General features: G+C 42.3%; 1 non-coding gene across 1 annotated transcript; it reads right to left on the reverse strand.

Annotated features, from left to right (window-relative positions):
• Nucleotides 1-9,293: 9,293 nt before the first annotated feature.
• Nucleotides 9,294-9,507, reverse strand: LOC114680052 (small nucleolar RNA U3). Its single transcript, XR_003732126.2, has one exon. It is a non-coding gene; the product is annotated as a small nucleolar RNA U3 (small nucleolar RNA).
• Between the last annotated feature and the right edge of the window lie 2,695 nt (nt 9,508-12,202).

The following is a 12,202-nucleotide window of genomic DNA, read 5'->3' on the forward strand; positions in this document are numbered from 1 at the left end:
AAGCTGTGGGGCATAGAGGCCCGGGGAATTCTTGCTAGCTTCCGATTGGATGAGAGCAGAACAGCTGCCCCTTCGTAGACCCAGCGTACGTACAACTCTCACACCACCACGCCATACATTTCGTTAGCGGAAGTGTAATGGCCCCATTGGTGGGATGCGTGGCCAATAAAGGGCAAGAATAAGGCGGTTTCCGCCTTTCCCCTGGTCGACTACATTTATCCGCTGGTACTGATGTACGTCAGTTTTAGCATTTAGACGTTCGAGTTTCCACCGAGCTAGAGTTGGGTAGAGAGTTATTAATGTCACTAGGAGACTAATGCGGGGAGAAATAATTTAGTAGTTAGACTTAGGCCCTGAAACTGCCACTCATGTTCAGAAAGTCTACGTAATGTTAGACTACCTTAGTGTTCGCACGCCAAGAAACCAGCCCTTCTGGCCGGGCTGAATGTGGTTTAGGAATTTTCTGGCTCTCATTGGGTGAAAAAGCTATCAGTTTGAAGGTAGCTCCGCCTCGACTCTAGGGAACTCTGGGATTTGTAGTCCGGAACTTTCGCGTCCTGTCGCTTTAAATGTGGTTGTTACTAGAGTTCTTCCATATTGTTAATAACACCCGTTGACATTTGTTGTGGTTTTGTTGTGTTCCGTTGGACTTTTTATCCTTTGGTTTATCAGCAGCATTAAAGACAACATTTAAGAAGTGTGTAAACACTGCATGTATGTTCGTAAACAATAAATGTTAGTGTTTCCAACAATTTACTGCTATGCCTGGCTCTATGCTGTATGTTCCTGATTACTAAGTAGATACTAAAATTATTTATTTCTAAAACTTTTGCTGTTACAACAAAACAGTCAGATTTTCATATTAGTGTCCATTTACGATTATTTGAACCCTACATTTAGGGATTATGTGTACTGCGATGGCATGGGTAGCAGCTGCTTACACGAGTCAAGTGTTGATATGACATGAAGCAGAACTGGCTGCTGTCTTCACAGGAAAATAGGGCTATGCTTAAAATGACCACCATCAGGAGGAATACACATTGTATGTTATTAAAGATTGTATTATAATGTCTATTTTCAGCCTTTATTAAAACAGTTTAGGGCAGGCTTTTTCTGACTCTATAGAATCCTGAACTCTTCTGTGAGCTAATTTAGCAGTATTTCATGTTTGTGTCTAGCAAAAGTAAAACCATTAATAAATACAAAAAACTTCCTGAGTAGACTTTTCGCTTTCGAAAAGTTTTAGTATTTTTTTCCTACTTTACATGTAACACAAACTTAAAGTAGAGACGGGGTTTCACCGTGTTAGCCAGGATGGTCTCGAACTCCTGAGCTTGTGATTCACCTGCCTCGGCCTCCCAAAGTGTTGGGATTACAGGCGTGAGCCACTGCGCCCGGCCGTATTTTTTGTGTAGACAGAGATTTGCTATGTTGCCCAGGCTGGTCTCGAACTCCTGAGTTCGAACGAGGCTCCTGCCTCGGCTTCCCAAAGTGCTGGGATTACAAGCTCATGCTCCTTTTTATTCCCAATAAATGAAGAGCAAAATTGGGTGTAAATCATCGATATATTTAATATGCATATTAAATATATATTAAAATATATAACATTAAATATATTAAATGTATTATATATTAAATTTATAATATAAATCATATTTATAATTTATATTATAATATAAATTATATAAATATACAATATAATATAAATTATATTATAATTTATAACAAGTTTATAATATAATATTTAATAATTAATGAAAATAATATAATAAATATGCAATGTATATATTAATATATAATGTGTTATAATGTATAATATATGATGTGTTATATAACATAATGTATAATATATAATGTATATTATATAATATATATGTTATATAATATATAACATATACAATGTATTATATGATACATAATGTATATAATATATGCAGTATATGTTATATGTATATATGATATATAATATATAATACATTATATATTGTATAATAAATATAATATAAAAATATAAAATAAAACAAATATGTTATATTAAATTTATAATATAAATTTATAACAAATTTATAATATATTTATACATATTAAATATATTTAATATATATTTTAATATTCTCTATGATGTAGTAGGTGAAATGTATGGATGTGGTGAAGATGACTCTGTGGCAAAAATGCAGAATTATCATTTTTAATACTTTTCATTGGCTAGCATTTTAATGGTGTTTTCCTTTTGCCTCTTATTTTAAATCAGTAGTTCATTTAACATGTTAATTAAATGTCATATAACTAAGAATAAACACCATTAAAAACTGAATCAAGGCTACCGTGGTTAGCACTGTTCAGCTGAATGATAGATCAGCTGAGTGACTAAACTGTGGCCACATTTGGCTGATTTATATTCTAACTGTTCTCTCGGCACTTTTGGAAGCTTCTGAAATGTTTCATTTCTTTATTTATTTTTGAGACGGAGTCTCCTTCTGTCACCCAGGCTGGAGTACAGTGGCACAATCTCGGCTCATTGCAACCTCCACCCCTCCAGTTCAAGCAATTCTCATGCTTCAGCCTCCCAAACAGCAGGGATTACAGGTGCGTGCCACCACGCCCAGCTAATTTTTTCTATTTTCGGTAGAGACTGGATTTTGCTATGTTGGCCAGGCTGGTCTTGAGCTCCTGGCCTCAAGAGATCCACCTGCCTTGGCCTTCCAAAGTGCTGGGATTACAGGTGTGAACCACTGAGCCGGCCAAAATGTTCTATTTTAAAGAAAAAAAATTATGTTGCGAATTTAAAAAACATATTTAAACGGGCACCATTACTACCTTTAACAGTGTGAACCTGTGAATCATCTTTGTACTCTGTGGGGAAATAGTTTAAGAAGTGAATTCAGGCTGGGTATGGTAGTGCACACCTGTAATCCCAGCAGTTTGGGAGGCTGAGATGGGAGGACTGCTTCAGCCCAGGAGGCAGAGGTTACAATGAATCATCATCTTGCCCCTGCACTCCAGCCTGAATGACAGAGTGAGACCCTGTCTAAAACAAAACAAAACAAAACAAAAGAACCAAGTAAACTCAAAGTGAGATGAATGAAATGGCTCTTGAGTTGCAGGAAGAGAATATTACAACCCTTATTTCTATGTCCTTTTTATTCTCAACATTTTTCTTTAGATTTCTGTATTTAAAAATTTTTTACATATAACAATATGTTTTTTTAAAAATCTTTTTTTTTTTTTTTTTTTGAGACAGAGTTTTGCTCTTGTTGCCCAGGCTGGAGTGCAGTGGTGCGATCTCGGCTCACTGCAACCTCTGCCTCCCGGATTCAAGCGATTCTCCTGCCTCAGCCTCCCCAGTAGCTGGGACAGGCATGCGCCACCACGCCTGGCTAATTGTATTTTGAGTAGAGAGAGAGTTTCTCCATGTTGGTCAGGCTGGTCTCAAAGTCCGGATCTCAGGTGAGCCACCATGCCTAGTCCTTTTTTTTTTTTTTTTTTAAATAGGGACGGGGTCTCACTATGTTGGCCAGGCTGGTCTCAAACTCCTGGCCTCAAGTGGATCCTTCCACCTCGGCCTCCCAAAGTGCCGGGATTACAGGCATGAGCCACCAAGCCTGGCCATTCTTTCAATGTATATGTAAAAATATATATGTATTGAGTAAATGGTAAAATTTTTTTGAGAAGTATGTGATCAAAACTGTATTTGGAGGTCAGTGATTTAGGACATGACAACTGCAGTTTAAAGATCTTGTGGGGGGAGAAGTCAAAGAAAAAAACACAAATGTTTTAATTAGTATCTGATATGAAAGAACGGTATTGGCCAGTTAGCTCAGGTGGTTAAAACTGTGGAAAGAAAATAATCTCAGGACCCCAAAATCACTAAGCCAAAAGGAAAAGTCAAGCTGGGAACTGTGTGGGGCAAACCTGCCTCCCATTCTATTCCTCAATGAGATAGCTGCAAGAATAAAACAACTGCTTACCTCCTTCATCACAATTTGCCACAAGGAAATTCCTTGTGGACTTCCCCCCTACTTCAACTTATTCCGCCTTTCCAGACTGAACCAATGTACATTACTTGTATTAATTGGTGTCTCGTCTCCCTAAAATGTATAAAACCAAGCTGTGCCCCGAACACCTTGGGCACATGTCCTCAGGACCTCCTGAGGCTATCATGGGCACATTCTTAACCTTCGCAAAATAAACTTCCTAAATTGATGGGGCTTGTCTCAGTTACTGCTTGGTTTGCAGAATGTATTGCTGATATGAAGGAAAACTTGAGTTCTTATAACTAAAGTAGAAAAAAACAGAGGCTGAATGCTATTCTTTAATTTGTCGCTTAAGAGCTATTTAGGAAAAAAAAAAAAAAACTTTTTATCTGAAAAATGCAAGCCCTGGCCGGGCGCGGTGGCTCACACCTATAATCCCAGCACTCTGGGAGGCCGAGGTGGGTGGATCACAAGGTCAGCAGTTCAAGACCAGCCTGACCAACATGGTGAAAGCCCGTCTGTACTAAAAATACAAAAATTAGCCAGGTGTGGTGGTGTGTGCCTGTATTCTCAGCTACTTGGGAGGCTGAGGCAGGAGAATTGCTTGAACCCGGGAGGCAGAGATTGCAGTGAGCCAAGACTATGCCATTGCATTCCAGCCTGGGCGACAGAGCAAGACTCTGTCTCAAAAGAAAAAAAAAGAATGCAAGACCCTTTAAATTTTCAGGCCCAGGGAGGCATTTGAAATGTAACAGCATTCTTGTCTCACTCTCTGTTGAACTAAATAATTACTCTTGAAGCCATTTGTTATATAGTCTCCAGACTGACGCCAAGTACCCATAGAATGCCATGCATCCTGTAGTTCAACAGTGTATCACTAGCCAATGTTATTTCTGTAAACCAATGAGAATACCTAATGAACAAGTTTTGTAATTGTCCCTTCTCCTGATTCATCCTATTTTCTTCAAAAACTTGAGCCTCTGTTTAGTTCTCTGGAGCACTCAAGGCAACTTGGAAGTGTTCTAAAATGCAGTCCTCAAACTTAAGCCCCTCAAAAGTTACTTTTGCCTCAACTTCTTCCTTTTAGGTTGATACTATCATGAAAAAAAAAAAGTAAGGAAATGGTTTTAAATTGCAGTGTTAAGGGTTTAAGTCATTAAGAAACTATTTACCATTAAAAATTATATATACCCACACATACACTCACATATATTGCTAAAATACGCCATAGAGTCCAAATTATACACAATACTTAAATAAATAACTAAATAATTTTAAAATGAGCTGGGTGCAGTGGTGCACCCCTGTAATCCTAGCTACTTGGGAAGCTGAAGCAAGAGGATCGCTTGAGCCCAGAAGTTCAAGACCAGCCTGAGCAACAAAGCAAGACCCCGTCTCAAAAAAAAACCAAAAGCGAATTGTATGTCATACTACTTGCAAGTTCTCATGCTCAATCACTGTATCAGGGCTCCATCAGGAAAATAAAATCAATAGGAGACATATATTGAGGGTTTTTTGTCAAGGAGTTGACATACAGTTGTGGCAGCTCCCTAGATAAGTCTAAAATCGGTAGAGCAGGCCATCAGGAAAGGCAGGCTGGAACTCAGGCATGAGCTGAAGCTGCAGTCTAAAGCAGAATTTTGGCTGGACGCAGTTGCTCATGCCTGTAATCCCAGCACTTTGGGAGGCTGAGGCAGTAGGATTACTTCAGCCCAGGAGTTAAAGACTGCAGTGAGTTATGATCACAGCACTCCATCCTGGGCAACAGCGAGACTCCATCTCAAAAAAAAAAAGAGAAGGAAAAGCAACTCAGAGCAGCCTAAGCTATGTGAAGTATGCAAAACTTGTTAGGCTTACAGAGACATGACTGAGACCTCAATCATCCCCCAACCCCGCCAACCCACACTAACTGCCCAGTGGATTCACCTTCCCCGCTACCTAGACAGAGCTGATTATCAACACAGGGGAATTGTGTGGAGAAAGTAATTCACGTAGAACCGGCTGTGCGGAAGACGAGTATTATTACTCAAATCACTATCCTTGAGCATTCGGCGATCAGAGTTTTTAAAGACAATTCGACAGGTGGGGCTTGGGAAGTGGGAAGTACTGATTGGTCAGGTTGGAGATGGAATCATAGGGGGTCGAAGGGAGTTTTTCTTGCTGTCTTCTGTTCCTGGGTGGGATGGCAGAACTGGTTGAGCCAGATTACTGGTCTGGGTCTGGGTGGTGTCAGCTGATCCATGGAGTGCAGCGTCTGCAAAGTATCTCAAGCAGTGATCTTAGGTTTTACAAAAGTGACGTTATCCCCAGGAGCAATTTGAGGAGGTTCAGAGGAGCCCAAGGTTGCTTGACCTGTAAACTGTGATTTCTAATTTTTTTTTGAGATGGAGTTTCGCTCTTGTTGCCCAGGCTAGAGTGCAGTGGCACGATCTCAGCTCTCCGCAACCTCTGCCTCCTGGGTTCAAGCGATTCTCCTGCCTCAGCCTCCTGAGTAGCTGGGATTACAGGTGCCCACCATCAAGCCCAGCTAATTTTGTATTTTTAGTAGAGACGGGGTTTGTCCATGCTAGTCAGGCTGGTCTGAACTCCTGACCTCAGGTGACCCGCCCGTCTCGGCGTCCCAAAGTGCTGGGATTACAGCTGTGAGCCACCCCGCCCGGCCCTGTAATTTCTAATCTCATAGCTAATTTGTTACTCCTGCAAAGGCAGACTGGTCCCCAGGCAAGAAGGGGTCTTTATAGGAAAGGGCTATCAGTTTATTTTATTTGATTTTTTGAGACAGAGTCTTGCTCTGTCACTCAGGCTGGAGTGCAGTGGTACAATCTCAGCTCACTGCAACATCCACCTCCCAGGTTCAGGCGATTCTCCTGCCTCAGCCTCCCGAGCAGCTGGCATTACAGGTGCCTGCCACCACGCCCAGCTAATTTTTATATTCTTAGTAGAGACAGGGTTTCACCATGTTGGCCAGGCTAGTCTTGAACTCCTGACCTCAAGTAATCTGCCCACCTCATCCTCCCAAAGTGCTGGGATTACAGGCGTGAGCCACCGCACCTGGCCATGTCATCAATTTTGTTTCATAGTCAAACTATGAACTGAATTCCTTCCCAAAGTTAGCTTGGCCTACGTGCAGGAATGAACAAGGACAGCTTAAAGGTTAGAAGCAAGATGGAATCGGTTAGGTCTGATTTCTTTCACTATCATAATTTCCTCAGGTATAATTTCATCAGTTGTAATTTTGCAAAGATTGTTTCAACACCCAGGGGTAACTGTTTAAAGACATTTTATTCTGTCCAGGTGTGGTGGCTCACGCCTATGATCCCAGCACTTTGGGAGGCGAGGTACGTGGATCACTTGAGGCCAGGAGTTCTGAGACCAGCCTGACCAACATGGTAAAACCCCGTCTCTACTAAAAATACAAACATTAGCCGGGCATGGTGGCGCACGCCTGTAATCCCAGCTACGCGGGCAGCTGAGACAGGAGAATCCACTTGAACCACGGAGGTGGAGGTTGCAGTGAGTCAAGATTGCACCACTGCACTCCAGCCTGGGCAACAGAGTGAGGCTCTGTCATAGTGATCTATATATACACGTGTGTATATATATATATATCATGTATATATATGTATATATATCGTATATATATGATAAACACATTTTATTCTTTTTTTCCCTGTAGTTGCCAGACTGACAAATTACCTAAAATGTTAAAGTTGCAGAGTAGGACCCTCACCCATTATCTTCATGTTCCTGGAATTTGTGATACAAAGAACAGTGTATCGCCATTCAATAGCTTATGTTATTTTAATGAACCAATATAGGAACTGCCCCACTTTTTAAAACCCACCTGAATATATGATGCTAATCAGAGCATATATTCAAGGCAACTTTAATCTGTGTCTCCCAGGTTGCAGTCCTCAATTTTGACCTAAATAAACTCTACTTATATTAATTTTTACCTCAATTCCTTTAGTTTGACAGTCTTATATTTGTGGGAGTGGGTCAGTATAGCATACAAGATGTACAAGCTAATCCTATTTTCCCCTCTTTTTATTTTTTTTTTTTTGTTTGTTTGTTGTTGTGGCAGGGTCTTGCTCCATAGCTCAGGCTGGAATGCAGTGGTGCAATCTTGGCTCACTAAACCCCCTCTGATAAAATACATTTAACAGGAATAGCCCTAACCTCACACTCCATTCCAGCCTGGCTCTCTCCCTCTCAAACTCCATTCCAGCCTGGCTCTCTAACTTTCTGCCTCATTCCGCTGGCTAGTCCTTAAGACCCTGACCTAATAATACTCTCTTTTTGAAGTCTCTGGCTCCAATCCTAAGCACCATATTCCTTTGCCCAAATCTGGAATCCCAGGGCCTCTTGAAGGTTTCCCAGTACATGTAAGGCCCACTCCTAGGCATGCATGCATGCCTCTACTATGTAAGGAGTACTTCTGGAAGCCACCAGCTCTAGAGTTTCTGAAAACGTCAACAAGACTGCCTTTGAAACCAGAGGGTGGGTGGTGGTGAGAACATCCTGTGAAGGGTGCCAGCTGGTTTATACCAGTCAGTGTGCCAAACTGCTCCTCTAAAGATAAGAGGTGGTGCTGTTTTCATTCCTCCAGTTTTATGATGCACTTTACTATTATTACCCTCTTTAGTTTAGAAAGATAAAAGTTGACGAAGAGGCAGGGCTAGCACTGAAACCGATAATTATGTTAATCAAAAATCCCACCCACCTCTAGAAAACCTTTTCACAGAGCTGCTGAAAGTGGTAAATTGATTGGTTTAAGCTGTATGTTCTCTTCATGCCACTTTCCTTTTTTCTTTTTTTTTTTCTCTTCCCGCCACTTTCAAGCTAAAAGAGTGAACAGATAGTAAAATAGCTACACTAAATGGAGTTAAGAGGAGAAAAAAAGGACAGACTATTTGACAAACCAGTGTCTGGGTCTTCTAGTTAAGAATTAGAGGCCAGGTGCAGCGGCTCACTCCTGTAATTCCAGCACTTTAGGAGGCTGAGGCAGGTGGATCACCTGAGGTCAGGAGTCCAAGGCCAGCCTGACCAAATGGTGAAACCCCGTCTGTACTAAAAATACAAAAATTAGCCGGGCGTGGTGGTGGGCGCCTGTAATCCTAGCTACTTGGGAGGCTGAGGCAGGAGAATCTCTTGAACCCTGAAGGCAGAGGTTGCAGTGAGCCAAGATTGTGTCATTGCACTCCAGCCTGGCAACAAGAGACAGATTCTGTCTCAAAAACAAAACAAAACGAGACAAATAAACAAAACATAAGAATTAGGACCATACTTTTATTTTATTTTATTACTTTTTAGACAGGAATCACTCAGACTGCATTCTTTCTCTCTTACTCTCCTGCAGGAAGAGAATGATCATGAATGGCAAATGGCAGGTGCAGTGAAGCAAGAAAAGCTGGCTTCAGGGTCAGAAGAGAATGCTGTGCCTCTTCCTCATGGTTTCTGGTGCCCTGCATGTTCAGAGAAACTTCTCTAGTAATGAATGAACTGTAGAAATGATCCTTGAAAATATGGTCTTGATACTTTATTTTTGTGGCGATTTTTTTTTTTTTTTTTTTTGAGATGGAATTTTGCTCTTGTTGCCCAGACTGCGCAATCTCCACTCACCGTAACCTCCGCCTCCCGGGTTCAAGCAATTCTTCTGCCTCAGCCTCCCAAGTAGCTGGGATTACAGGCATGTGCCACCCTACTCGGCTAATTTTGTATTTTTAGTAGAGACAGGGTTTCTCCATTTTGGTCAGGCAGGTCTTGAACTCCCTACCTCAGGTGATCTGCCCACCTTGGCCTCCCAAAGTTCTGGGATTACAGGGGTGAGCCACCGCACCCGGCCAGGACCAAAAGGAGCAGCTTGGGATCCTTATACTGTGAAAACACGTTCACATCTTTCTTAATTAAGATTTTATGCTGGGCGAGGTGGCTCATGCCTTTAATCCCAACACTTTGAGAGGCCAAGGTGGGCAGATCACTTGAGGTTAGGAGTTCAAGATCAGCCTGGCCAACATGGTGAAACTCCGTCACTACTAAAAATACAACAATTCGCTGGGCATGGTGGTACATGCCTGTAGTCCCAGCCACTCAGGAGGCTGAGGCACGAAAATCCCTTGAACCCAGGAGGCAGAGATTGCAGTGAGCCGAAATTGTGCCACTGCACCCCCGCCCAGGCGACAGAGCAAGACTCCGTCTCAGACAAAAAAAAAAGATTTTAAAATACCTATTTGCCAGTTCATATGTAGTTGATATGGAGCATGTGCTACAAGATTGGTTCTAAATATACATAAACTAAGAGCTGAGAAAGTTATTGCTAAGCTAAATTCAACCAGTTATACTTTCTTTTTTTCTGCTCTCTCCTTGCACCTATATTATTCTTTTTTTTTTTTTTTTTTTTTTTTTTTGAGACGGAGTCTCGCTCTGTCGCCCAGGCTGGAGTGCAGTGGCCGGATCTCCGCTCACTGCAAGCTCCGCCTCCCGGGTTTACGCCATTCTCCCGCCTCAGCCTCCCGAGTAGCTGGGACTACAGGCGCCCGCCACCTCGCCCGGCTAGTTTTTTGTACTTCTTTTTAGTAGAGACGGGGTTTCACCATGTTAGCCAGGATGGTCTCGATCTCATGACCTCGTGATCCGCCCGTCTTGGCCTCCCAAAGTGCTGGGATTACAGGCGTGAGGCACCGCGCCCGGCGCACCTATATTATTCTAATCCTATTTGTCAGGCTGCTTACTTTTACAATCTTTTTTAGTATAGAAAAGGTAGAAAAAAGGTAGAAAAAAATGATATCATGAACACTTTTCTTTAATTAAAAAAATTTTTTTTAAATAGAGACGAGGTCTCACTATGTTGCTCAGGTTGGTCTCAAACTCCTGAGCTCAAGCGATCCTCCCTCTTTGGCCTCCCAAAGTGGTGGGATTACAGATATGAGCCATCATAGCAGGCCCAAAGCAGATGTTTCAATAAGCACTATTACTCAAAGCCAGATATGTGATTTTGAACAAGTTACTTTATTTTCCTCAAAACTCCAAATTACTCAAGTGATAATTCCTGTTCAGGGATTTTATGAAGATTAAGTAACAATAAAATTAAGCACAAAATAAACAAAAAAATAGCACAGTGTAGGCATTCAGGAATTATTAGTTGAAGTTCCAACCCTTCCTCTATGTATACCCCCTACTTTGTGCAATTACAGGAAGGATGACAAAAAAGGATATGGTGGGTTTTTTTTTGTTTTTTTTTTTTGAGACGGAGTTTCACTCTTGTTGCCCAGGCTGGAGTGCAATGGTGAGATCTCGGCTCACTGCAACCTCCGCCTCCCAGGTTCAAGTGATTCTCCTACCTCAGCCTCCCAAGTAGCTGGGATTACAGGTGCATGCCACCATGCCCAGCTAATTTTTGTATTTTTAGTAGAGACGGGGTTTCTTTTTTTTTTTTTTTTTTTTTTTTGAGACGGAGTCTGGCTCTGTTGCCCAGGCTGGAGTGCAGTGGCCGGATCTCAGCTCACTGCAAGCCCCGCCTCCCGGGTTCACGCCATTCTCCTGCCTCAGCCTCCCGAGTAGCTGGGACTACAGGCGCCCGCCACCTCGCCCGGCTAATTTTTTTTGTATTTTAGTAGAGACGGGGTTTCACCGTGTTAGCCAGGATGGTCTCGATCTCCTGAACTCGTGATCCGCCCGTCTCGGCCTCCCAAAGTGCTGGGATTACAGGCTTGAGCCACCGCGCCCCGAGAAGGGGTTTCATCATATTGGTCAGACTGGTCTCGAACTCCTGACCTCAGGTGATCCACCTGCCTCAGCCTCCCAAAGTGCTGGGATTACAGGAATGAGCCACCACATCTGACCTTTGTTGTTTTTTTGAGATGGAGTCTCCCTTTGTTGCCCAGGCTGGAGTGCAGTGGCACAATCTTAGCTCACTGCAACCTCTGCCTCCCAGGTTCAAGTGATTCTCCTACCTCAGCCTCCTGAGTAGCTGGCATTACAGGTGCCTGCCACCTTGCCCAGCTAATTTTTGTATTTTTAATAGAGATGGGGTTTCACCGTGTTGGCCAGGCTGGTCTCGTACTCCTGACCTCAAGTGATCCACCCACCTCAGCCTCCCAAAGTGCTGGGATTACAGGCATGAGCCACTGTGCCCAGCCCAAAAAAGTATATGTTTGCTGAGGCCTTTAATTGTTGAAAATGATCCTTGGAAAAAAGAAAAATTAATGACAGGACTAGGAATGTACACC

Source organism: Macaca mulatta, chromosome 7, assembly GCF_049350105.2.
Source record: "Macaca mulatta isolate MMU2019108-1 chromosome 7, T2T-MMU8v2.0, whole genome shotgun sequence".
NCBI lineage: Eukaryota > Metazoa > Chordata > Mammalia > Primates > Cercopithecidae > Macaca > Macaca mulatta.